At 40.8% G+C, this 27,961-nt stretch overlaps 1 protein-coding gene across 3 annotated transcripts in view; it reads left to right on the top strand.

Moving 5' to 3' along the window:
- The window catches only part of PAG1 (phosphoprotein membrane anchor with glycosphingolipid microdomains 1), a 103,167-nt gene that overhangs the window by 53,790 nt on the left and 21,416 nt on the right, over window positions 1-27,961 (top strand). For 2 of the 3 annotated variants that reach the window (XM_014870721.2, XM_088176706.1), the window contains exon 2: window positions 8,655-8,719. The gene's annotated coding sequence lies outside the window, so the exon portion shown is untranslated. Of the gene's footprint in view, window positions 1-6,285; window positions 6,745-8,654; window positions 8,720-27,961 lie in introns of those variants that run through there. The other variant, XM_014870719.2, reaches the window with a different exon arrangement.

Below are 27,961 nucleotides of genomic sequence, written 5' to 3'. Positions count from 1 at the left end.
TATTGAGCCACGCTCCTGTAGAGCTGTGATGTTACAGGGTCAAGTCTCCCTTGCAGGTGGCTTTCCTGTACCAAGGGCTGGTGGACCAGGAGCATGCCAAAAGCTGGGCCTCTGCTTGCTAGCTGGAATGTATTATTCATGCCTAGGATAGCTTTCATTATGTTGATGTTAGTTATTTTAAAAAAACCTAAGCCATTCAGCTTCTGTCACAGCCTTGCTGTGTGACCAGGGCAAAGCCTTTGCTAGCAGATACTTGAGAGCTTTTGTGGAGCTGCCCTGGTGGACAGACACTTCTGACTTATTGGACCACTTCACTCTCAGAAGTGATTGTTTAAAGTATACTTTAAAGTCAGGGCAGGGCCCAGCTTCTTAGCACCCTTGCATGAGACTCCCTTTATCAGACACTTGAAAGATTTGCTCTTTTAAATTCCTTTTTAATTAGTCTCTAAATTCTTTCAGTTCAGTCTTGTGAACCAAGCTTGAGTGAGGCTTTCAGATATGTGTCCATCCATCCATGACAGGTATCTCCAAGGGAGAACAAGCACTGAAGGACAATATTAGATAAAAAAGCCAGGTACTGTGGAGTCCAGGCAAAAAGCATAAAACCCCACAACAATAGCAGAAAGGAGGTGGAAACACCATCTCTTGCTGATCTGTTGTTCACCTGCTTTAAAAGCTGTTTCAATCTGAGGGGTCAGCAGATCCTTTAGGATTTTTTTTCTCTTATACCAGAAGCTTAGGTCAAACTCTGGGCATCACTGATATATTCAGTCTAGTGTCACATGAAGCAGGTGCAGGGGCAGCCAGCTCACTGTTCTGTCCTGTGGGTACTTAGGACAGCACAAAGAGCTTTAGCTGCATTAAGAAATGTTTGATGTAATTAACCAGCTTTTTGTTTGGGTTGAGTCTAAGGTTGTCCATCTTGTTTTTCCTGTTTTTTAAACCAGTTTTCACTCTGAAAGATACAGTGATAATCAAAGAGAGCAAGAACGGTTAGCTGACAGTCTACATCCCATCCTGTTTTTCCTGAAATTAAACGAGTATTAACACTATCTCTATTCACTGTGGTTAAATAAAGGCTCCTAAGAAGGGGGTGTTTTTTTGGTTTTTATGTTTCTTGTTTTATGAATAAATAAGTTCTGTGGACACTTTTATCACTCATGCAATACTTAAATGTGCTTCCACAGTTTCTATGTGGCAGTGGCTGTGGTAAGAGAACTTACATAGTTTGTGCAAATGCTTGTACAGAGAAAATCATATCTTAATAATTACTTTTCATATACTGCAATTTCCTAAGCACAAACAGTTTTATCTGGTGTGCTTTTGCTGAGTAGGATGCCACCAATCATGGCAGAAAAACTGGGATAATTCAGACAGGTCTGACAGGATCAGGACTCAGAAATGCAGGTCAGCCATTGGAGGCGAGATGCAGAGCAGTCCTGGATGGTGATGAAGTAGTGACAAAGCTTCTCTCTATCACAGCTTGTCAACAAATGACAGGAAGATGTCATTTTTTGTCTCTTGCACTTATAATCTCAAAATTAAACCTTCGTAAATAGATTTATGTCTTCTGGTGCCTGTTTTCCTGATTAGAGTGGTGTCACTTCCATTTCCAGAACCTCTGCCCACTAGTATCTTATAGTCTGATCAATTATTTTGAGCATACTATAATCATATTTGGCATTTTTTTAAATTATAATCCCTTCTGCATTAGAGTTTAGCAATTTGATTTAGATAATCAGATCTTGTCCATATATTCAAATAATTCAGGAGAGTTTCTCTTGGTTAGATATGACAGTACAGAATAATGGAGTTGCATAATTTTTAGCCAAATTTGAAAACATTTGGATATCTTGAGTCAGAAAGATCTTTGACCTGAAATTTAATTAAGGAGTGGAGAATAGGAAAAGTAGGTGGATGCAGGAGAGGATTAAACAACAACAAAAATTTCTGTTCCTTCAAGATTTTGGTCCTGTTAAATGGTGTAAAAAAACTCTTGTCATAAAATAGTTGGGCCTTATAAATGGCAGACATTTGAAAATTAGGAAGAGTGGAAAATGAAAACTTAGTAATTGATTCCTTTCTTCATTTTTAACAAAAATGAGCAAGCTGCAGGGAAGAATAAAAGACAGCACATTTGTAGCCATCTATGTCCTAATGAGTAACATTAGGAAGCCATATGTAAGTATTTAGTCTTGACTGTAACAGATTGAATACATTTGGTCTTGTCTGGAGGAAACAAGCCCAAATCTATCAAGTACATGGGTGAAAAACAGTTGGAAATTCTGGTTACTACAAAGGGAAACCAAAGAGCTATACTCAAATGCTTTCACTTCAGATGAGGTGAAAGTTTCAGTTCCACTATCAGTGCTCATCAGACAGGTGAGAAATAGATTTGTAAATTACATCAGTTATTCTTAAATACTTTGCTGGATGTGTAGTAGTTCATAAGTGGTGTAATGTTGCAAACCAGCTTCCATAAGAAAAATTATTTAAGAAAATTATTTTCATTCTTGTAGTTACAGAATATTAGACTTAGATTTTATTGGTAGACATCAGATCTTTGTAAGGCTTTGACTTGACTGCTCTGAGAAGGGGCTTTGGACACATGCAAGTTATGCCAAGCTAAAAATCCACATGACCTGAGTTAGTCAAGAGTTAAAGAGCTTTTAGCTGAGAACAAAGCTTAGACCCAAATGATCTGTGCCCAAGAAAAACACTTCAATTTGATCAATAACTCAAAATGAAATACAGACCTCTTAGCAGTGGAGGCAGTCTGGTGTGTATTTGCCTTCAGCATGTGTAGGAGATCTGCACTCCTCAGCTCTGACAGGCTCCCAGCCAGAGCCAGAGGTGATGCTTGAATAAGTGTAATTTTGTGTTTAGTCTCCCATAGAGGGAGAGGACCTGGTGTGATCCAGCATTTGTCTCAGGCAAGTAGAAAGACTTGATGAGGTGCATATACCAATGCCACATAACACTACAAATAAAAGTCACTGAAAGTAAAGGAATAGCAATGACAAGTTTGACAGGAAAAACTGTAATTGAGGGAAGTCTAGAATAAGCAGTGTTATCAAATTGTTTTTCATCAACAGCTAATCCAAATTTAACTAAGATCTCTTGGGTTCAGGCTTCATTATCACCTGGTGCAGGCTGAACACATCTATCCTGGACTCATTGGAGATTTGATATAACACCTATTTAGAGAAGTAATTTACAAGTGTAAGTCTTATCTCTATGGGCAGAGATGTTCATAATTTGTTTAAAGATGTTTGCTTTCTATTTGTAAAGATTGAATTTGCTATCAGGGTATTAAAGAGGCAGTGACTAAGTCTTGGCATGCATCTTTGGAGAAAGAATCTCTTGGCCTCATGTTTTCAGAAAACTGAATTTTGAGTCCCTCTTTCTCTTAGTTGTAGCTATAAAGTGGGAGTCTGAACACGTGTGTATTTTAAAATCCTGTAAGCAAACCAGATTTTTCAGAACAGCATCATACTAAGAAATCTAATATTTTTCTACACCTCCAGAGACACGTATGGCACTTTCCTGTCCCTGCCAGAGGATGTGTGCTGTCCTCCTTCCTCTTGCATGATTTTATGAAAACTTTTTAGGAAAACTCTGAAACTTTTATTGTGTGGTTCCTTAATCCATCCCTCCATAGAATGACAGAATTCTTCTGCCACCTAAGTTGCCCTGAGTAATATCCTTGTGGTTTTGATACACTTGGAGAGCTAAGGATGTACAAGGTAGAGGTGAGGGCTATCCCAGACTGATGGTGTACATCCAAAGATACTGCAAGTTAATGGAATTGCTGGGAAATTACACCAGTGAAAGGGAGGTTTTTTCTGTACTTCTGAAGTATTTGTTAGAATAGTCTGAAAGTATTCATTTTTCATGGGGCCCTGACAAATAATATCTGGATCTTTACTTGCCATAGATGGGGAGAAAAAAAAGACAGTAAGGTCTTTAAAAAATGAAAATCAGGTAGGATCACAAAGATTCAGAAAGAGAATTATCTCCAAAGAAAAAAAAATCAATAAACCATATAAAATAAACGACTTACATGTAAGTGATAAATTTCTCTACATCTGTTGACCAGTGTAAAGACTGAGTTTTGGCTTTCACATTTGAGTTTATGGACACTAAGTACATGATCCCTTACGTAAAATCTAAAGGTACAACTTGTTAGAGATGAAGTGAGATGGCACAAGCAGGCTCCTCCACTCCAGACTCAAGATTTCCAAGAGAAATAATCATCTTTAGGGTTCATAACTACCTCCAAGCCAAAATATACCATTTTTAGGCATCTGTTTATGTCATGTTGTGGTTTCTAAATGTTGTACAGTAAAAGACAAAAGTGATACAAGAAGAGTAACCCCAAGGACCACTGATTTATGTGGACTGGAAACGTAGGAGAAGGAATAAAGCTGGCCTGTTGGACATTGCTCTTGATTCTACTTGGCCTTTTTAGTTGAAGTAGTTCTGCTTGCTTCTGGCCACAAGCATTTCCTAATGTATTTTACCATTAGATGTTGCATCCTTTACTAGATCTTGAGTGGTGTGTGTAGGCTGACCCCTGCACTGTTCTCTTTTCAGGTATCCTTTTGACTCTGAATAACCACCTCAGCACCGGTTTTTAAAGTTTTGAGATTACTTATATAAGTCTGCAAAAAGAGGTTCACACTGTGAAAATGACTCTGGAAGCTACTCTATGTTCTGGATGTTTACAATGTTCAGTTAAAGAACATCTGATTTTATTTATTGCCATGAGTTGTGGCAACTGCCCTCAGAGTTGTGGGGCTCTGCTTATATAAAGCACTCTTGAACCTGCTTAAGTCCATTTAACAAGATGCTTAAGACAAATTTTATCTTATTAATAGATAAAAGGAAATCCTTAATTGTTATTGAGTAAAAAAATTAGATGATTGCTCATTTACAGCTGTCCTGTGTCAGCTTAATTTTGAGTACAAGATGCAGAGTTTTACCGGTCTCTTGCTATCCAGACAGTGAACTGAGCACTGCTTCTCAGTTCTCCTGAAAATTATTTTGAAGTTTAGCTTCAGTGAAATGCTTCCAAACAACATATTTTTTGAAAATGCTTATAAATTCCGTCTAGAAGTCACTCTCTTACTTTGTTGTCTCATGTGACAAACTCAAATATATTAATTTTGGAAGAGACATATCTTTGATTGTTTGTTACTCAAGATAACCCTTGCCAAAGTCCCCAAACATATAAGAGCAAGAAAGAGTCCTGAGAGGTGGGGCAGCAGGATGGCTGCCTAGCCCTGATGATCATCTCCAGGCTGATCTGGTAGGACTGGCTAAAAGGGTGAGATGGGACCCTCGGGAGATTGCCACCAATTAATACTAATTGCATGGGAAAATAGTATAAGGCTGTGGTGCTTCATCAGGGACTGGAATGTGTTCACAGCTGAGCTGCACCCAAGGGCTGTGTGTTCTTGGTATTTACTTCAAGAAGAAAACACAATGTTGCTTCTGCTCCATTCACTTGCAGTGTTTTAAGATCTGATCTATAATTAACGTGGAGGAACGTGAAACATCTCACATCTATCACAGAGCTTGGCTTGGGAATATTTGAGTTAAACTGTAATATTCTCCGGTTTCAGCAGGAATCATCACTGTGTCATCTTGAGCCAGACATTGCTTCTCATTTTCTCATAGGAAGGAAACAAAGTTTGAAGTTGAATGAAATATATGCACATGATAATCCTTTCAAAACAAGAGAACTATGGACATCTTATTTTAAAAGGGCTTTTGGCTTTGCCTCTCTGATTTCCAAGGAAAGCTTTGCAGTAAACTGACATTTAAGCCCCTCTGCCTAGTGACAGCTGGAAACATCTGCTGAGGATGTCGCTTACTGTTTCATCCCGTAGCTGCTCATGAAGATCATGAAGCATGTGCCTCGTTGAAAATTAAACTGGTTGTGCTGTGGGGCAGGGGCGAGCAGCCAGCGTGCTCAGAGGCTCCTGAGTGTGGTTAGCAGGGTTCGAGAGCTGTGTCTGTGCTGTGTCCCAGGGATCCCGGCCGGGCAGGGACAGGCGCTTTGCCGGGAAGTTGGAGAGGCAGGTGCAGCGGGCGGGGTGGGAAGGGCACGGTGCTCTCTTGGTGCGCTGCCATTTCGCCTCTTCGTCCTCCTCTCGAAAAGGCGGGCAAGGCTTCCAAATCCTAAACTGCATTTTGTCTAACTCCTCCCCTATTCCGGCTGCTTGCTCATGCAACCACCCACGGATCCGAAACAAAAATGTGTGAAGCGAGGCAGGGAGTGCTCTTGCCAGTGCAGATTCCATCTCCTCTCCAGGCGCCCGGGTGCCCGTCGTGCCCTGATGCTGCTGTCTCACTCCCGGACACAGCGCAGCTTCGGCTCGCCATAAACACATAAGCATTTCTCTCCCATTCGTTCTCACCACCCTGCCCTCCAAGAAGGAGAAGAGGAAGAAGAGCGAGGTCTGGGGCTGCGGATGAGCGTGTCTTTGTGGCACTGCTGGCTGTTGGGGCTGACAGAGGCGGCATTGTTCGCAGGCTGTGCCCGCTTGGCAGCCGGAATCCCGCTTGGCAGCGGGATCTGCGCCCTGCATACGGAATCGGTGCGAGCCCAGGGACGGGGCTCGGCAGCTCTGCATGAACGCCCGGAGGGAGCTGGAGAGCGCTGCTGAAACAGCTGCTCCTGGTGGCTTCTGCACAAGGCAAAGAGGGTCTAGCATGAGGAGTCCTTGTTAATCAAAGGTAATATTTTTATCTTTAGAGTAGCATGAGATAGTGGCCATTGCTGCTGTTTGGTTGTTTATTAAAATGAGAGTGATACAACAGGGAGGAAAGTTAAGAAGTCCTGTGTACTCTGCGGGAGAATAAAGCTTCATGGTGGCATCATGCTGAGGGTTATTGGAGTTTGTCTGTTCTCCTTTATGTGGGCTTAGTTTGCATTACCAGGAATAAGAAAATCTGTATGTGTTCCCATCAGAGGAAGAAAAGACTGTTTAGTTTCCTTCTCCATCTTACTTTTTAAGCCAAAATTTACTATATGCAATATTAAATTAATTCTCCTAGTAGAAATACATTGACATATAACCATTAGGCAAGGGAAATACTTCTTATTACCAGAAGCAGTTCCTCACCCTTCGAGGTACTCCTTGGAGTACAATGCATCCTGTACAGTGGTAAAAGAAATAACATTAGCAGAAAGTAAAATCATTGTTGCATTTATTTTTCCAGCCACTTTGCAATAACTGTGATTACACAGACTGTGCCAAACAGATTTTTCATTGTTGTGCCAGTATTTCTCATGTGCTCTTACTGCTTCAATTGTATTTTAGTGGTTTTAAATTACTGTATTTTTTTTAGTTTCTAGGTAAAGCTTTGTTTGGTCTGAGTGTTTGCTGTTCATATTGCTGTCTGTTCTTTGTGGTTGTTAAAGTCTGTTTTTGAGAGTGTGTACTGGTATTTGGTGATGATAACAAACACGATCTTAAAAGCACAAGCCTTGTGGCTGTTGTTCATTTTTTGTGCCCAGGCTGACATGCTTTTGGGATGAACAGGCTGAGCTGCGTTGAAGACCCCCCACAACTCTAAATCTGGAGCTATTAATACTGCAAGTGATGTTTGAAAGGTTTTTTTCTAAGAAGAGGTTAAAATGAGGAGAGTGCAGTTTGTGTACTGAGGAACTTTACTCAGTTCTGCCAGTGCAGCACGGTCTGTTCTGTGTAATTTGGGAGAACGCAGCTTGTACCTCCTGTTTGCCCAATGGCACGTAGCAGCCCCAGAGGACACACACTGCTTTTGTGCTTCTGTTCAGTTTTAATCTTTTGGGAGCAACTGTTTCAAGGAATAAACACATTGCCTTGTAGGAGAAACTCCAGAAAACATCCTGCTAGTGACAGCGGCAGCCGCTGCCCATCATCCTGGATGTTCCTCTGCCAAAACCGGCGGGGCTTTGTGAGCTGGCCAGCCAGAGGCTGGGAGCTGCAAACTCTGTATTCCCGAGGATGGCCAAAGGAAATCACGTTTCAAAGTGCTGAATTAAAACTGTGAGGCTGCTAGCTGCTGGCTCAAAATGCAGAATGTGTTTATCCTGTCCCCCTCAGCGTAGGGATTGCTGGCATCCCCTTTCTGCAGGAGTGTCTTGCCCACTAATCCCTACACACCCCTGGGCTGCCTGGCATTGGGGCTGGTTGGGCACCAGGAGGGCAGGTAGTGAGCCTGCTCACTCCCTTCACACAGGCTTTTAGGTTAAATCAAAACTGGTTGTTTTTATTTTGAATACACTCCCTTATGCTGTTGTAAAGCTTGTTACTTTTCTTCTACTGTTTGGTTTTAGCTGGTAAACAAAGTTGCATTTGCTGTTAGTTTAAAAAAGCGGAGTAAATACGTGTCCCACACAAAATAATGCTGCATAATATTTGTTTGCTAGATGTTGTGTGTCTCACTTATACAGAGACTTTTATAACCCATTTCCTTCAGAGTATATCACACTAAGTGGGCAGGGTCAGTTTAAAATAAATACCTTTGCTTACAAAGTCGACTTCAGTCTATTGTATATGTTTCTGTAAACAAAAAGATGCAGCAGAGTTTGGGATGGATATAAGCACAGGGAGGGGTTTTGAGATAACATCTTAACTGCTGCTTCATCGTTTTTCCAGCCTAGAAGCTTCTGCTTCCTCACTGGGAGAGCCTGTATGAAGACCTGTGTGGATTACGTTGTAAAGTAAGGAATACACCTTAAATATGTTCTTTAAGTTCTTAATTTTGCATTGCTACAGAGTTTCTGTGTGAGAAGTTGCTACGCTCTATCTAATTTCTTCTCAGAGAGACTTGCACGTGGTTCTCCATTGTTTGGTAGTAACAAATAAATGAGCCAAACTGAGGGTTTGCAGCGTAGATGATGGTACGTCTTAAATTATGTTGAATTTCAGTTTCTCTCCTACAAGCCTCAGACTGTCCCTTTGGGGAGAGGCCCATTCTGTGTGTCTGGAGGAACTCTTGGTGCAGCATCATTTGCAATGTTTCATTCAACTTGGTTATGTTACATTAAAACAGGAGTGTGCAGTGTGTTTTCTGATTCCCAGAAATACCATCACTTCGTGGCCTTCCCCTGCCAGCTTTACTGCCACCTTCCCTTCTACACTCTTCTCTCTCTGGGTAGCAGTCCCCATCATCTCTATTCCCCTGCAGACACAGGGCACAGAGGCTTTTATGATGATCAGGCAGGAAGACTGATGATCAATAAACATCACCATTCTCACTTCCTCTCCCAGGGCCTGTTTTATTCTACCTCATGCACTGAGTGACCAAATGATTTGTCAATAAATGAAGAATCTATTTGAAATAAATCGATGAGGAAATGTGGAACTCTTCTGATGTGGGGTACTAAAAGACAGGCTTTCATGCCAGGCTGTTCACACAGCCTGCATGCATATTAGAAAGTCTAGCAGTGTTAGTATAGTACAGCTGTGCTGCATGTTTCCTTAATCTGCTTGTTTAGAGACACCCAGAATGTTCATCTTAATCATTTCCGCTGCATATTAGGTACAGGAGGAAATACCAGGGAGAGCCCTGTCACTGGGAAAATGCATCATTTGAATGTGTAATGTAAATATTTTAACTAAGCAAATGTAAACACTGTTTTGCCTTTAGGATGGGAAAAGACTGTCACAGTCAGAAACGAGCTGACATAAGAGTGACCCTGTATAGATGAGATACAAAATTGTGTTCACACATTTTGGTAATCAAAACAGAGCCCTTAATGAATTGCCTAGTGTGAAAGGAATTACAAACACAAATGTGCCTGACACTAGGCATTTGGAAGTTGCTGCTGTATTAATGCTAGAATGAAGGACTTTTCAGGATTCATGGGGACCCAAGATCTATGGGGAGGATGATGGGACATGAGAAAGATAAGATGGTGAGAGATGTCCGATGGTGAGGGCTAAACAAAGGCTGGACACTCTCTGGAGGGAAACCTAAACTTGTAAGTATGTTCTGAATGTCCTCCATTCAGAAGTTTTCAAGGGTTAGAAGATGGTAGAAATAACAAATACACTTGATTCAGCAAGAAGCACCTTATTGCCTTCACAGCTGTGCTGTGGTTTTTCAGCCAGTGGGTTCAGAGGAAAGCAGAGTTCTTAGGGAGCTCAGAGTAGTTGCTTCATGAGTGTGTGAAGACTTATGTTCAAGTGGTGCTTGATAGGAACCAAACACATGTTTTAACTTTTGGTATTGAATGTGGTCCTGAAAAACAGCACAGGATCCAGAATCCTCCCAGGTTCCACTTGACTGCATTGTGCAGTAAATGGTCTTAGGGCATTCATCAGATTGCTAAGCAGAAGAAACATCTGGAGATGATTTCACTGGCTGTATGTTCTATCCCTTGAATTGTTAACATCAGAAGAGGAAGAAACGACACAGAGGATTTCTCTAGACTCCATGGATTGCAAGAAACTAGTTAGATCTTATTTCTGAAGGCACAGGTACATGTAAATGCCCAAACAAGTAAACTTTCATTCCTGGAATAGCTGGGGAATTTTTCAAGGTTGATTTTTGCTTGTATTACCAACAACAGATAATATATTAACATCTGCCTCACATTTGCTATTTCTTTGTTCTAACAGCTGGAAATTTACATTTGCACATAGGCCTCACAGCTAAAAATGTCATTCCTTAGGTTAAAAACCCATAATGATTTTTGTTGTTCTCCTTTATAGGAAAGGAGAACTGAAAACACGAGGAAAAGACAAACAGGAAGGGTAGCCCCCAGATAATAAATGCTCTCAGTTGGAGCAAAGATTAATCATGTATAGTGTAGCCTTAAAAGTGTCATTGTCTGCCACTGCTACAGCAATTTAGCTATAGCCAAATGAGCAAATCTGTCTATTAAATTATCTAAAGAAAGTAGAAGAAATCAAATATTAAACATCATCAGTGAAGAGAAAATACAATGGCTTTTTTCAGTACAGAGGAAATTAAGAGCCCCTCTTGTGTGGATGAGAAGTGTTCTGCAAAGATGGGAATGACTTTAACATTATCACAGAATCAAACTTGTGTTGCTAGAAAATCTAATCATTTTGTGCAATAACTTCTTTTAATTATTCTCTTGAATACAGATAATCCAAATCTCCTTTATCTCCCAGACAGATGTATTAATTTTCATGGGAAAGCATTAATACAGTCAAAAGTAAGAACTTAATTTTTTTCTTTATGACCAAGAAGTTCATATACTTTTGCTAAAGGGCTGTATTGTGCCTTTTTATATTAAAAAAAATAAAATTAGGTTCTGTGTTTTAACACAGGGAAAAAGGTAGGAACAGATTGCTCTGTAGTGCTGAATTCACAGCATCATTTTTTCTACAGTAAAGTCACATTATTTGAAAGCTGATGAGAGAGGGAATTTAAGAGAACGGAAGTACAGTTGAAAAATTTTTGGAAGGAGATTGTAAACTTCAGGGCAGAAGGGAGTTAGATAAAAGAATCTGTGAGAGTGGGAATAATAATGTGAAGAGGAACAGACTGTACTGGTGATATCTCTTGGCCAAGGTTTTGAAAAGAATTTAGAATATGATCTGCAATCTCTGTCTTGGAGGGGGGAATGGGAATTTTTCTATTTACGGTAAAGTCAAGTAAGAATGTAATTGCTCCAGCTGTTAAAATATTTTGAAATCTACTTCAAACTGATTATTTATTGCAGTGTTGAAGTATAGACTGCTGTGGACAGAAGAAAAAGAGAAATTGGAATCAATCCCAAAAAGTGGGCTGAAAGTATAATTAATTTATGTTTCCCTGAGCGGGAATGGGACTGCTAGTCCAGTTCAGCTCATTCCAACCCAGTTCTCTGAGAGACTGTTTTTTTTAAGAAGCCTCTCTGGATAGGTACAGCTGGAGGTGAACAAATCTCAAGGCTCAAATATGCAAGGAAGGGAAACTTGGAAGACTCCATCAAAGCCAGGGGTAAACAGGATGCATATTTTGAGGCTGAAAGTGCCATCTGAATGTGACTTTACAGAGCCCTTGAGGACCACGGCATCCCAGGCATCTCTGGCATACACTTGAGAACAGACTTGTGTAAGGCAGAGTTTCTGCAGAAGGTGGATGGGCTACATGGGCTGCTCCTGTGACTCCAGCTTTGTCAGGAGCTCCTTTTTCATCATGGTACAGAACAGTCCACAATCTGAACACATGCTGAACGCTATCTGCTGTAGAAATTATCTGTAATTTCTATGTAAGACAGTCTTCACGTTCGTATCTACATATAACCAGTTCCAGATGAATAGCAGTAACTTTTCAGCATTAGGTAAATATGTCTGTGAAATGAATTTATTCTTGTGCTGTTTGGGCTGTCAGTAGCCTTGGACAATCTGCTGTCATCAGACTGACTTGGCTTCTTAGTTTTGCTCTTGTGGCACAGTCAATTCCATTTCAGTGTATGTGAATTAAAGAGAATATGCGCTGATAATATTTTATATTTACACGGCACATCTCATCCCAGAGGACTTTATAAATCATGTATATTCAACACCTCTGACCTTTTGCAGTCCCTTCAGAGCTGGAGAACAAGCATTTTACAAAAGCAATAAAACCACAGGATTTTTTTTCTCTGTAATACTGGGGGAAACTCATTAATTACAGAATGAATCTTATGTTCCCTAAGCTACAGCTTCAGTTTGTAAAGACTTTTATTGAAAATGTTTTCAAGATAAGATGCATGATCCTATTTTTTATGTACACCACAAACAAAGAGCTAATCCATCCTTTTAAAACTGGACCCTTTGAAATATTTCACTCTTATATCTGAACAAACATAAAAGTGTGACTACCTCTATACCTTGGCTGTGATTTTATCAGTGAATTGTCACCTCTGCCTGAAGGATCTGCCCAAAATGGTATAGTCTGCATTCCCCTCAGCTGCTACACATCCTCCCATCACAGTGTGAGAAATACAGCAAAATAGATGCATCAGAAAACCCATTTACTTCCTTTTGAGGAATTCAAATGCAACTGATCCTCTGAGGTATCAAGCTGGAGAAATTCAGCGTGTCTGTGCATTTGGTCAGCCTATGCAGGGAAGGGATGAGCAAGACCAAAGGAACAAGACAGAGGAGGATGGCAATGAATTCATCTTCCTGGCATTCGCTGGCTCTTCCTGCAAACATTAGGAGGATGACCCAAAGCCTGTGGGTGTCAGTGTGTGTCCCTGCAGCACTGGGTCAGTGAGGGAGAGTGTGGGGACCTTTGTCGTCCCAGGGCATCCTTCTTGTGGTGCTCAGTTTATGTGCAGGACTGCCTCTAGCTTAGTGGGGTCAGATTTCCTATACTTTGAGAAAAAAACTCCAGAGAAGCTGCTTTCCTGAATTTTAAAGAAGAAAATAGACATGCAACCTGTACTAGTACAGTCTTTTCCAGGCCATTTTGTGGATTGATTTGGGCCTTATTTAGTCTGTTGTTTTAAACAGAAGGACAACAACATTTCTATTTTAGTTGTACAATTCAGTAAATGGATTACAAAACCACAGTTAAGTGTGAATGTCATGGATGGTAACTCAGTTAATAATAGATTAAAAGAATCTTTAAGTTTTCAGTGTATTGTTTTGCCATTTGTCTCTCTTTGTAGCTTGTCTGGATTTAATATAGTTTATTCCATTTAGGAGCATTACTGAGGCAAACCCCATTAAAGCAGGCATTATAGTCCTTGTTTTGATTAGCACTCAATGCCACTACATAATGATGTTTAAAAAAAAATCTCATATTTCTCTCATGGTCATTAGCACTGTGATCATTGCCAACCTTCATACAACAGCGTAAGTTGTATTTTTTTTCCTAAATCTCAGAGCCGATTGTGAATGTCTTTAATAGAGTCAGTGACATTTGAACTGTAACATTTATCTGAAAAATAACAGTTCTTGCTCTTTCAGCGCTCATACTTGCAAGAAATTAGATCTTCATATGTAAGACAGTTAAAAACTGTCATTAACTAGCTAATATTTTTCAAAGCTATTTTATTGGGATGATTTTTTGTTTTTTAGTTTCATGTTGTGGTGAGGCTTTCTAGAGATTCAGGTAGGTACATATTCTTCTCAAGCAACACCCTGACCAGAGAAAGACATTAGTACCACTCCTAACAATACCAGACCATTCCAGCCCCGGACTAATATGGGCAATTTAAATAATTTCCACACATCATGTTTAAACCAGTGACATGTAATTCTAGGACAAAGCCTCTCAGCACCTCTTTCCAATATTCATCTGCACTCAGAGGATAAGCAGCTGCTATTACATGCTAATGTCTTTTGAGGGTGAATGGCCATTTTAGGGCATGTTATTAACTCTGTGCAAATCAGTGCATTTTCCATCCTGGTGTACAGAGTTGACTTCACATGCTGTTCCCTTTGCAGGTTTTAGTTCTGTTAACCAAAAAGAAAAATGAGGAAAATTATGCATTTGATGAGTCTGGGTTGGCATCTTGAAGGATGGGGCATGTCCATCTGTAATTACATGCTCAGTCTGTGGGGACCAGACCTCTCACCTTACAGGCTTGTGAAGTTGCAGGTCTTTGAGGGTTAAAGGCCAGCCAGGACAATTAACATTTCTAATAACACAGCTGACTTATTTTACTTTATTGCTGTGGTTTTTCCTACTGCAGATATACACTGGAGTACCTGGAAAGAGGCACTCACTCTGGTGTTTTGTCTTTTCTTCTTACAGACCCAAGTCACCCTGTGTTCCCACTAACTTGCCAGGTCCAGGTGCAGGAGCCCAGCAGACTCCTGAGATCCTTTGAGCTGCTCACTGAATCCTCAGAGCAAGCGGAATGCTTCTTTGCATGAACACACTTCTTTATTGAGATAAAAATTCTTGCTTTCCCCCCACTTCTCTTCCTGCTGAAAAGGAAAAAAGGAGTGCACATACACACACACACACACAAAATGATACAGCACACAGAGCTTTAGCATAGACTTGCTTTGGCTTAAGACTGGCTTGTTACTGCTGAGAGTGTGTTTCTTGCTGTGGCCATGATCTCCCAGCTCCTGTTCCAGCATTTAGGGGACTCATGTGGGATGACTGGCTAGGAGTCCCAAATGTATAAAATATTAATTTTTGTTGAACTGTTTCACAATTCTCCAAACCGTCTGAGCACAGAAGACTTTTATCATATAGCAGCCCAAGCGACCTAATCTGTACTCTTCTAGTTTGGGCATTTTTAAATGAATTTTGCTCACTAAGGCATCCAGTTGTTTTCTGTTCCTAGTATCTGTTTTGTCTAGCCTTGCTCAGAGTTGATAATTAGTACAGTAGTTAAAATACCATCATCTTAATGCTCTTTACCATGGATGAAAACCTGCTTGTCTCAGAAGCTGTTATACATGAACCATGAAGAAGAATTTGCTTCAGAATAACCCTGCATTTATTATTCAACCAGTCACCACACTAACCTGGTTTTTCCTGTTATTGTTCTAAGCAGCTGCAGTTGAAAGACATCTTCCAATTTCTAAAACAGAGGAGAGAATCAGTTCTCTGGAAGATCTTTAAAAAAATCCATTTAAAAAATATGTAAATCCTCGCTTGTGAATTCCTGATAAATGCAGAATAAATTCCCACAGTTCATAATTTCTCGTTACTTATTTAATTTATACACTATTATAACTGTGAATGAGGCTTTACAAAACCACAGGGACACAATCTTTGCCCTAAAGAGATTGTAGCTGAAATTAGACACAACATATGACCAATTATTTTAATAGACAAAGCAGGATTACACCAAATAAAAATGGCTCTTGTTGCACATCTTGTGTATGTTGTAAGCTTGCAATAATACAGTTATTTGGAAAAGACCTGTTTGTGCCCCTGAATGTGGTGATTTGTAACAAAGCTCTAGAATAAAGCCATCATTAGTGTTTGCTGGTTTAAACCAGAAAATCTGAGACACTAATGACTAATCATTGCTTTCCTACAGGCAATTTAATTAAAGAGCTGGATTTAATGGAGGATGTATTCAGTATTCATTTCTAGCTGCTGTGACCTCCAAGGATCTTCAGTCCATTTTTAGAGCCATCTTGAAGATATTGTTTGTCTGGTGCATTTTATTGCATGGTGAAGGCAGAGCCTTCTAGAGGCTCTAACAGGATACCACACTTTCTTCAGCCTAATCTTGGGCACACAGTGAATAATAAGATTTCCCTGAATTTTAAGTAAAGAGGTGTCTTACTCCATACATATAGAGCTTTTTTCCTCTGTTTAGTTTTAAGTACCATTGGAATATTTTATTTCCAGGAATAAGCCATAATTGTGCAGTACATCATTGTTTAAATGTTCCTCACCAGAAGAGGCTACCATCCTCATATAAATACTGCATGTACTTGTGTCAAATCCTCAGGCTTTATTTTGACATTTGAATATCTAGACCTTTTGCTTGACAGGACTTTAGCTAAGGAACTGAGGTTTGTCCACTATTTTCAGAGCTCTGCTAGTATAGAGCTCATCTCTATACTATACATAGTATAGTATATACTCTCTATACATCTCCCTTTTCTAGATGAGAAAGAATTTCAGTGGTGGGGGAGCAGTGTGGGCTGGCTGAAGGGAATGGGGCTGGAAACCTCCCCACCTTCTCATCCCCTGCAGCAGGTGAGGGTTGGGGTTTTATTCCCCAGCAATTCACTCAGATAAAAAGAGGATTAGGGTACCTGCTTGCCTACCCCACAGGGTTCTGGTGTGGCTAATTAGTCAATATTTGCACAGCTCTGAGAAAACGCTTTAAAGTGCCAATTATGAATTATAATTATATTCTGAAGATGATTGGGAGTCCACGTTTGCATGTTGATTCAGGCCACGGGAGTGAGTCTTTCAAATAACAGCTCTTATTTAAATGCCTTGCTGATTCCTTATCTCATGTTGCGTGTTGTTTTTTTAAGGATGATGAGAAACACCAGTTTACCCTCAGGAAAGACCAGGTCTGACTGTTTTTAATAATGAGTTATGTACTTAGGCACAGTAGGTAAATTTACAAACCAAGCAGGACACGCTCGGAGATCGATTCTGTCTGTTCGGCAGATGGTTTTACACAAAACGTTCAGCAGGACAAGCCTGCTGAGACTTTAAAACAAATACTGCTAAGTAACATTGCCATAAGCCTCTTAATATGGTGGCAGTGCCTGATTTACCCTCCACAGAGCTCCTACTTTATTTATATCTTATCTATTTACTGACATGTAATAGATTTACTCTGGGAAGAGACTCGATCTCGGCGGATTTACTTTGAAGGCTGACATTTTCACTTGTAACTTCCTTCCAGAAAATACTAACTAGTCCTCAGCACTAACTGCAGGGCACTTTGCTATTTCATTAGTAACAGCACACCAGTATTAAAGACAAAGCAAGAATAGCCTACAAAAGAAGTCCATGACTGGACTTGAAATTATTGAGATTCTTGGAAAATTTCTGTTGCAGCAGATTTTTATTTTTTTTAATCTTAACATCTCTGCATTTTTCTGTATCTTTAGAAATGTTGCTGGTCTCTTTAACTGGAGAGTAAGAGGCTTAATTATACATTCTACTTTTATATGAGCTAATTGGAGAAGTGTTGCCTGTAATTTAGTTTTAATATTTGAGTCTGTGTATCTGTATGTTAATGTTGTATTAAATAAAAGGAAATCTACAGTTGTACATAATTCTACAGAGAGAACAAAATTCTGCCTCCAGTTACTATACAAGAGCAATTGGGAACCAAATTGGGCCAGAAGTTTCCTGCCTTCTATCTCTTTGCAGTAACATAAAATTTTAATGGGGAAAAATTACAGGAAAAAAACCCACTTTGTTTAAAAATGTTCATAAAGGGAAAAGAAGTTCTTTTTTGCCTGAATAGAAGTCTTTTGATAGTTGTTTGCTAATTTTATGCTTACACATGTGTTCAGTAGCTGTATAGGGACATTAAATACAATGTTGATATGAGCCCACATATTGATGCTTCAGCAAAGGGGTCTTAAATATTCATATGATGACTAGATTTGTGTTGTTTTATTTTCTTCTTTTCTACCCAAAGTTCTAAGCACCATCAGATAATTAAACATTACAGGGTCTGTGATAGTGAATGTTTCTGAAAGTCTGGACATTAATTTTGTGTCCTGCCAGCTGGAAGGATTGTGATGCTCTGGCATTGTTTAACTTGGAGGGAAGTGTTTTTCTAATCTTAGACTAAAACATTTCATCCCTGAATAAATCCTTATGGCTTTTTGAGAAGAATTTAGTGCTAAGAGCACTCAGCTTTGTGTAGGAAATTATTTTAGAGGAAGATGTTTGTGCCTGTGTAATAGTAAAGCATGGCGTTACCGGTGTGAGATTCAAGTGCAACTTGAATTTAGGCAATATCTGCAAGGCATCTTCAGGCCCCTTCATAGTCAGTGGCAATCAGAGCCCCCTTCAGCTGCTCATGAAGAAGCAGCTTTTGCCATTTGATACATTTTTCATAGTTCCTTAACATCTGAGAAGCGCGAGAGTTTGTCCTGTGCCATGTCTGCTGACCTCATCCAGGTGCAGGTTTCATCTGCCTAAAGAGAGGGAAATGAATGGTGTTTGAAATGCCATAAACTGTGTCCTTTGGCCTCCATCTGTCCACTCCAGAGGGACACAAATCTCCTGCAGTTCATGCATTAAGCTGTTCATCTCTGTGGACATACCTGTGTAAACATCCAGACATCGTGGATGCCTTTAGGCAGCTCAGGTGGTTCTAGCTGCCAGTGTTTAGGCAACTAAATGGCATCCCCTGCGTTGGTTATCTGCATCCTTTGTGAGGCTCCATTGCCTGGTACCCCTGGAAACACAGGAGCTGAGACATGTCAGTCACACGTAGACACACAGATGCTTGTGCATGTCACACAGCTCACGATGGGTGCCTGGCTCCCACCCATCCTGCCACAAGGGTGACACCTCACTGAGCCTGCAGAGCTACCCGGGACTTTGTTGGGAGAAAATAAAAAACCGTGGAAGGGCTGAGGAAGGAAGAAAACTGCAGTCCTGCACTGTTACTGCTGTGCTGTGCTCTGTAGCTCAGTTGGTGAGACACAGTGTGGATTTGATCTATGGTCTCCCAGTCCTTCTTCCTTAATCTGCATAGCCAAAACCAGCCACTGGGTCAGAAAGCTGCACTAGAGGGATGTCAGTGGCCCTGAGGCTTGATCACTGGCAGCACCAGCCCTGTGGAATAAATTGTGTATCCTGAAATGGCTGGAATGACTGTCCTTCTGAGACAGCAGTAGGCACCCTATGGTGCACCCTGTGCCTTGTTTTTTCCATCTCTTTGGGCCGACATCATTTCCCAACGTCATTTTGCCTTTTCCTTTCCTTCGCTTCACCTGCATTTGCCAGCAGTGCTGTCTTTGCCTATTAGCAGTTGTGTACCAGCTGCTGTGCTTTTTCTTTTTTTGGCAGTTTCCGTGCAGATTGTGCTTGCTTTTTTTTTGCCCCAAACCTTTTTGGTGCATGTCAGCATTTTATCTGTTCACACGCACTAGGGAATGATAGGAGCCATGATCTATTTGGGTCAGTGCATTCCTGTAACAATTCCAAAAGGAGGGGTTTTCTAAGAATAAATTATCCAACACCAATCTAGTTCTCATTCTTACTCACATAATATCTGTTAGCACCTTCTGCTATTTTTATACTTGTGAAACTGGGGTAGCGTGATGAGTCTCTGTTGTTTTTGGTTTCTTTCAGATGAACTAAGTCTTGCAATTCTCCTGTTGGTTGAATAACTCATGGAAATACATAGCAAAGCATGTAGCTTAGCAGCTGCCCCAAACTAATATCTGCAATCATATGTTTCAAGTCAGCTGAAAATTCAAAAAGGACCCTCTAAAAGGATGACATGGTTGTTTTTCTGAAAGTAGCACATAAATTTGATATTGAATCTAAGTAAATGCAGAGCTAGATGACCTCTGTTCCTCAGGTAGTTTTCCAGGCGTTCATTGCAGTCAAGAAAAATTTTCAACAAAAGGAATAGTTAATTTACTGTCACTGTCATCAAATCAACCTGTAAATGTTTCAGCTTTCAATAACTAATGGTCACTCTCTTGACTTATAAATGTCTTCTTTGAAAACTGTTTCCTTCTGCAGAATCTGATTGCTTTGCAATAAAACTGTGTCCTGAAGTGATAAAAAAACTATTTTCACCATATAGCATTAGGTTATCCTTTAAAATTAACCATATTCAGGAGGTATTATAAGAGGCCTGAGCATGGCATATTTCTCGAAGAATAAAGCAGATGAAATAGGAAAATGGAATTTGTACAGAGTGTTAGAACAGTGGTATAATGGTAAATTGTTGAAATTACTGGGTGGGATGTGGTGTATTGTAGCTGTATACATTCTTTAGCTCATTATCATGTATATTTGTGTCTGGTATAGTGCTTAAGGCTATTTAACACCTTTTAGGTGAGCTCTTCTATTGCTTAACTCCTATCATTCCATTCTCTCTCTGAGAGAATTTTTTTCATATATTTCTTGGCATTTGCTCTTTATGTTTCTGACATGCCCTTTTTTCACCACTTGGGAATCCTGATACTAGTAAGCCATAACCACAGTAATCAATATATGTTGTTATCAGTATTGGTAGTTTTATATAGCGTTTGTGTGGGTGTTTGATGGGTACATTATTCCAGAAAAATAATTCAAAGGAGAAGTGATAAACCAAAAAGGCTTCTCAGGTTGGAAAATACTCAGTAAATAGTCAGGGTGACTGTGCTCTCTGCTGGGAGCCCCGAGCCTCAAGGTGGGTGCAGAGATGGTGGCAGCTCATGGAGCTGTGGCACTGTGGCAATACTGGTGTGGCCTTTGGGAAGGAGGAGGAGGCAGCTGTGGAAGGGAGAACAAGGTTCAGTGGGTTCCAGAGGGTGGGTGAAGGTGCCAAGAGGAGGCAGGATAACAGAGGTGGAGGCAGGATAACAGAGGTGGAGGCTTCCTGGCCATGCAGGAGTGGAGGCAGCAGCTGCTTTTGTGGTGAATGTGCACGTGGATGTGGGCCCAGGCCTCCAGTGCATGTTCATGTGCCAGCTGTGGTCACATCTGCACAGCTGGAAGACTCTTCTCAGCTGCTGTGGGAATGGCACGTGCTTACTGCTGATCAGTCGTACAGAGGTTTTGAGCTTGCTGTCTGCTCTTCCCTCATACATCACTGGTGAAAGACTGTTCTTACCTGGTCTGTCTTCACTGTCTCTCCTGTCCCTGGAGAGCAGCTATCCTGTGTCCTGGCAGGCTTTCATCAAATCTCAGTCTTCTCTTTCAAAACCTTAACAAGACTATGTTGTATGGGGCAAAAGTTATGTTTTGGGTCAGCACAGCAGAGAAACCTGGAAGAAGCAAAGCCCAGCTGATTATTGATTGCATGAAGTGATGCAATGCTCTGCTTATCCTGCCTACCAGCCATTGCTTCTCTGTCATCCTTCTCGTATCTCAAGGTAGTAGCAAAACTTTTTGCAGGAGGCATGATGTATTTATCTTTCTCTCTGCAGTGCTGCCCATATTGTAGAGCTTCCTGTGAAAATAATGCTAATGATAACACAGGAAAGCACAGAGGCAGGGAAAGTCTCGAAGCATTAGTGATGCTTAAACTGCAGAAAAACTGATGCCAACAGGCAACAAGAAGAACACACTGGAGGAAGAGGGGAAAAAAAGGATTTTCTTTAGTCATTTGTTATTCAACAGATTTGAGTTTACAAGCTATAGGCCAAATTCTGTGTTCTGATTCTTGTTTTAATGCAAGAGGAGGGTATTTTTACTAGGGGTCATGATTTATTCATGTTAAGGAAATGCTTTTTTTATGCCAAGCTCAGACTACAAAGTGGTAGTTAGTAGATGACATTCAGACTGGAGATTTCCCTTGAAACAAAGGGAGAAAGTATTTATTTTCTGAAGTCCATTTCCCTTCACAGATAGTTTCCTACCATGTAATATCCAACAGTCAGGAAAAAGATCAGTACTGTGACAGGCTGGATATGTAAATGCAATATTCATACACAGCTTTATGGAGGGTTTCTTTTCCACGGTGTGTGAACCAAACAACTCAATTAAATTGAGAAGGGAAAGACCTGTTTTTCATTAGCTGTGAAGACTTTCAGAATTACATTAGTTGCAGTTGATTAGATCTTATAATTGTATTTGCTGTGTGTCAGGATGAGGTAGTAAGAGGTTTGGGTGTATTGAGGGGGGTGGTACCCAGCTCATAGATCACTCCTGCAGGATTCATGATTAATTTCTGCTGCCTAGGTCTGTTAGGATCAAGCTCAGGGTTTTATATTTCCTTTCTCCAGGAAAGAAGATGGATGAAATGCACCACGTGTCACAATGTTGGTGTGGGGGACAGGACAGAGTTGGGTTTATTTTGCCCCCCTGCTCCACGCTGCTGCAGGTGCCAAGCAGGACACTGCCTGTGGCTCAGTGGGAAGGTGAATCCACAGGATATTCTGAACTGTCAAAAGCAAGTGATGTTTTCATTTACCCCCAGCTCTGCTTCCAACTGAAAGGGCATAATGATGTAATTATGCTGGTCTCAGGGAGAAATTGCAATGAAATTGTGCTGCAGTGTGAGGCTGTGAAAAGGTGTGGTGTGTTCTGTCAGGGCTGCTCCTGCTGCCCAAAGGCTGAGTTATCCACATTGTCTGCTCTGATGGGTCAGCCAAGGAGGGCAGCTCAGAGGAGTGCACCTGAGGCTCTTCCCAGTGGGTCAGCACACATTAACCTCCCCTGGTTTTGTCTGTGATTTATAGATATCTCCTCTCCTAATTCTAGGTGTCTGAAAGTTCACTGGTCCGTCAGAGGAGATGAGGAATGACCTTCACAGCTAACTTTGAAGGTACCCCTCTCTCCACAGGAGGAAGTGAGTCTTTACTGATCATGCAGAGCATACAGGCAGCCAGTTTAGATTATTTTTACAAGGTTGAAGTTAAGGTGGCACCCTCCCTCAAGGAACACATGGCTGTGTTTCCAAATCACAGAAAACAAAGATCATGGAGAGGTGGCACTGATGGGGACACCAGGTATCTAGATAAGATAAGCAAGAACTCTTCAAAACTCACCAAATCCTTCTTTTTATTGGACATTTTTTAATGAAAAAGAAGTTATTTAGACAGGAGTTCTCTCATGTGCTATCTTGGACTTATCTTGACAAAAAGTAAACTCTTCAAGACAGGGACCATCTCCAGCAATGAAGAAGGCTTTGCATATATGCACCAAATATTTATGAAAAGCTGGCATTCCTAATGAGATACAAATGCTAAGAAGTTAAAAATTATTTTATTGAATCAATTAAAGTGAAATAAAATTTGGCCTTGAAGTAGCTCTACACCTATACAAAACACATTGTAAGGTGAACACTGTTTTCTTGAAATTGATCTGTCACCAAGTTCAATCACTGCTGCCTCTCTTGCTGTGGGATATCACACCTCAATCCTCACTAATTCCTTTTGTTTCAAAATTACTTGTGTTAAATGTAACAGGCCCTTCTGATTTGTGTTCTACCTTCAAGGATTATCACTTAGCTTCCTTGGAATACTCCTATCTTGCACACATTTATATCCATAGATTTTATGATAACATTGGCACTCAGTAATCTGAGCTGTTTAGATTTAAAATTATTTTGATTAATTTTTTTAAAAATTGCGATGATATTCATGTGCTTCATTTTGGGGGTGCACCTCACTCAAGGCACATTAAAAGGCTGTAGCGTCCTGACACTTGGATATAAGACATTTTTTAAATTTCTCATTGTAGGTAAAGTTATTTTCACTAAAAGTAGTAAAATTTGAGCAATCTGAAAGTTTAGTATTAGTAGAAGTCATTTAGTCTTCTCCTGTGATAGGTACAGAGGTGAGAACTCACAGGTGGGATCCTGTAGATAGCATCTGAGTAAATCAAACCTTGATTTTAGAAATGTAAACATACAGAAGTGGAATCTCGTTCTAAGTAGGATTTTCTCTTTTTTTTAAAAAAAAGAGCCATATTTCATTTGGAACATCAAAGCATTGTGTTTTGCTGCTGCATATTTTGCAATCTTCTGTAATTTTATATGGTTGAGGTCCTTTGGAAATTGGAAGTAGCCTCTGGAAAAGTACCATTTATTTGTTGTGTTTCATGGGCATGATTCAAACACTAGTTTGAGAACAATTGCCATGGATTTTAGAGGTCTTTTAGGTCAGATGACTGAGGCAAACTGTATGTGCCTACTTCCCAAGCTAGGGGGAATTTCTCCGTTTCCATTTTTATTACCTGAGTTCGCAAAAGAGTTGCTCGAAATGTGGTTGCACTGCAAAATCTGAAAGGGGATTTGGCATAGTAGAATTACATAAACAGCAAAGTGCAATTATAAACAGGCCTTGTTTAATATGAAAGAGCATCTAGTTCCAGGAAAAGCAAAGCTATCAGGAGTAGTTGTGTCAGAGCTGGAAAACACAAAGACAGCTTTCATTTCTATATTCTCTAAAGTATGCAGTAATCGTGGTCTAATTACCTCACTGCAGCCAGAAAGCAATATGGGATATTGTGGGGGTGTGGGAAAGAACATAATAATGCAGCAATTAAGCTGTAATCTTTGGCATGGTCACTCAGCAGATAAAGCTTTTCTGCTGTCGCATTTGAGACAGTCATTATTTGGCTGCTAAAGCCTGGGGAAAATATGTGATGCTGTTCCTAGGAGCTGTTGCACAGAGGCTTCATTATGGGTTTCTTCCTCAGCAGCTGGCCAAGCCCAGCCAGTGCTCTCTGCCTTTCAGAGCTGTGGCCTCGGCACTCCCCTTGTCCCTGTTTGTGCTTGGGGAGGTTTGTACTGCTGGCAGTGTAATGGGGGAACCTTATTAGGCACTGTGGAATGAATTTGTGAGCTTTGCAAACCTCTTTGCTCAGAGCCTGATTTGTAATGGAAGCTGCATTTGGCAGAGATTTGTGAGTGTATGGTTTATACACAGAAAGACCTCGTGAATGTGGGAAATGAATGTGATAGCTCTGTGACAGGTTAGGTGTATAATTATGCACTTGTATTAACCCCAGGATGCAGACTGCGTTTCACGGGGACATAATCACAATCACATGAAATTATGCTCACCTTCCTTTGAAAATCTAGTTTTACAGCCTGCTATGAAACCTTGCTGGTGACATCTCTTTTTTTCTGACATTCTCCACCATTTTAAGAAAACTATTCCACTGTCTTGAAGCAAGCTCTTGAATTCACATGCTTATTGTTCATACAACTTTCCTCTTTCCACTTCCCCAAATTTCCTTCTTTCCGAAGAGAGGCTGCCTGCACTGCAGGCACTTGTGTGGACTTACTAGAATTTTAGTAGGAACAGAAAGGAAAGAGTGGCAGGAGAAGTCAGGTCAACTTTGAATACATTAACCTTGAGGTGACGTGGTCTGACAAGGCATGAATGAGTTGCTTGGACTATGAATGCAGATCGAGGCATAGATCAGCCTTTACTGCTGCAAGAGGCTTTTTAATTTTTCTGCAGTGCCACAGATAGATGGGTTCAGAGAGACTTGGTTTCTCTCTAGATGTTAAGGCTTAAAAGTGACCAGTGGTTTGGTTTTGTCTTAGATCTGTTTCTGAATTGTAGAGCACACACATCCTTTGATTAACCAGCCATGATTTCCGAACAAGTAGGTACAGGTACTTTAGATCAGAACCTCATTATTCTGCTGCTTCACAAAGCAGAAACATGAACTATTGTGAAGGCTTATAGCATGCACAGTCTCTACAAGGCTCTTCTGACATCCTGCAAGAGCAGCTCAGTCCATGTCAGTAATTTCTTCCAGCATCAGGATTTCAGGACCAGGCCTTAATTATGTGCACATCTGGTCTTCACTGCTTGGAATAAGATGTGTCTATCTTGAACTGTGCTCATAAATGGGTGCTGCCAAGCCAAGCAGCTCAAAACATAACTGCACCAGAAGAGCTTTAACCTGTTGTAGGAAAGGATTTGTCTTGATTTAGTGCATAGGAACCTTAAAAACAAAATGCACTAGGTACTGCATAAGAAAGGCAGTCTTGGTCTTAATGTTTAGTTTAAGTGTAGTTGAAGATGTAGTTCAGTATTGGATCTACATTTAGACATGTAGAAGCCAAAAGAAGCCATTGCAGATGCAGAAACAGCAATTTGACCAATTACAAATACATTTTACAACTTTCTGAAGTGCCTTTGAAGAAACTTCACAGTCTTAACTCCAGTAACACTGTGGTGTTTGGAGACATTCTGCCAGGCAGCACCTCAGTTCAAACAGCAGTCCTGTCCCCAGAAGCATTTAATTGCAATTGCTCTTATTCACTTAATACTAATGTAAAGCAAGGATCGTGTTTGTGTATTCAGGCTGTTCCATAGTTATCATCTGTTTTAATGTGGCAATGCCTGAAAATTATCTGAAATGTCTCATTTTGATAAAATTTTGACATCTTTCTGTTTATTTTATTAGGTTCTCATGCACACTTACTCCTATTTTTGTATCTTAATGTAGTCTTTGTCACCTGTAGCAGAGGTGGTTGCCTCAGGCAGGAAACAGGACTGGGAACTGAGAGGGAAAGAGGAGCTGGAGTAGATGGAAAGCTGGGCATGGTCTGTTGAGAAGGGAGAGGAGAGGAGAGGAGAGGAGAGGAGAGGAGAGGAGAGGAGAGGAGAGGAGAGGAGAGGAGAGGAGAGGAGAGGAGAGGAGAGGAGAGGAGAGGAGAGGAGAGGAGAGGAGAGGAGAGGAGAGGAGAGGAGAGGAGAGGAGAGGAGAGGAGAGGAGAGGAGAGGAGAGGAGAGGAGAGGAGAGGAGAGGAGAGGAGAGGAGAGGAGAGGAGAGGAGAGGAGAGGAGGATCCCTAGTACAGGGGCATTAAGGTCCAAAGCACCCACTGTTATCAGATGCCCAATCTGAACCACAAAAGGTGGGGTTTTACCAAGTTAGAACAGTCTGAAGCATAATTTTGGCTGCAGTCAAAAGGCTCTTTCCCAAAACCAATCCCATGTAATTCTCAGGAGTTAGCTCTGGTCAGAGACCACTCCTGGAAGATAATACAACCACCATTCTGTGGAGAAGAAGAAAGTATAAGATTGTGGGCTTGGGCTGTACAAGACAATTCTCTTGAAAATGTTTCATTTACTGCAATGGACCCAACCTTCATGTTCAAAGCACAACTCCCACCAGCTTCTGCAGACAGGCTCCAAAGCAGGACTTGCAGTAGGAGATACCTATGAAAAGTTTGACCCAAGTACTTTGCCCACACAAAAACAAATGCAGCCTTGATTGTGTCATAAAATATGTGTGTAATGCCTCATTGGGTTATGCTGTCAGGAATCCACCAACTGGGGCAAGTTACAGAAAGGAGACACTCAGGAGCCACCTCCAGCTACTCTGCCTGGTTAGGCCACATAGTGGGAAAGGTCAGAAAACACATTCAATTTAAAATCAAGAGGTTTAAAGGAAGGTTGTTTGGGTGCAGGAAGGGTACTTTGATTTCATTTTAACACAGGTCAGTGCTACACTTAAGGGTTGTTTCAGGAGCACAAACAGCATTTTCCTGCCAGCACCATGCTATTTGCATGAAGAGAACAGTCCTGACATGGAAATGGTTATGGATTGAGCAAAGTGCATCTGCCATGTCCTCCTCCTTCTCTAAATGAGGTGTGTAGTTGGTGTGAGCTGTTGTGGGTACAGGATTTGTGGATTGCCTGCCTTCAGATGCTTTCTTTAGGATGTCCTTGAACGTGTCACATACAAGAGGTGTGCTCAGTCTTTGGGCCCTTGGAGATACACTCTGCGTCCTGGTGCCTAAGCTTGGTCTGAGTTGCAGAGGGAATTTCAGTTGCAGAGGGAGCAGGAGTAAAGTTAGTGCTCAGGTCTCCTGTAGGGTGCTGTTTTCATAGAGAAAGTGTATTTTCAGGATTTGGAGGACAGAAGATGAAAGGCTCTTACACTGAGAGGTGTTAGTCACATGTGCAGGACAA

Source organism: Sturnus vulgaris, chromosome 1 (assembly GCF_052056855.1).
Source record: "Sturnus vulgaris isolate bStuVul1 chromosome 1, bStuVul1.hap1, whole genome shotgun sequence".
Taxonomy (NCBI): Eukaryota; Metazoa; Chordata; class Aves; order Passeriformes; family Sturnidae; genus Sturnus; species Sturnus vulgaris.
This window is presented reverse-complemented; position numbering and strand designations above follow the sequence as displayed.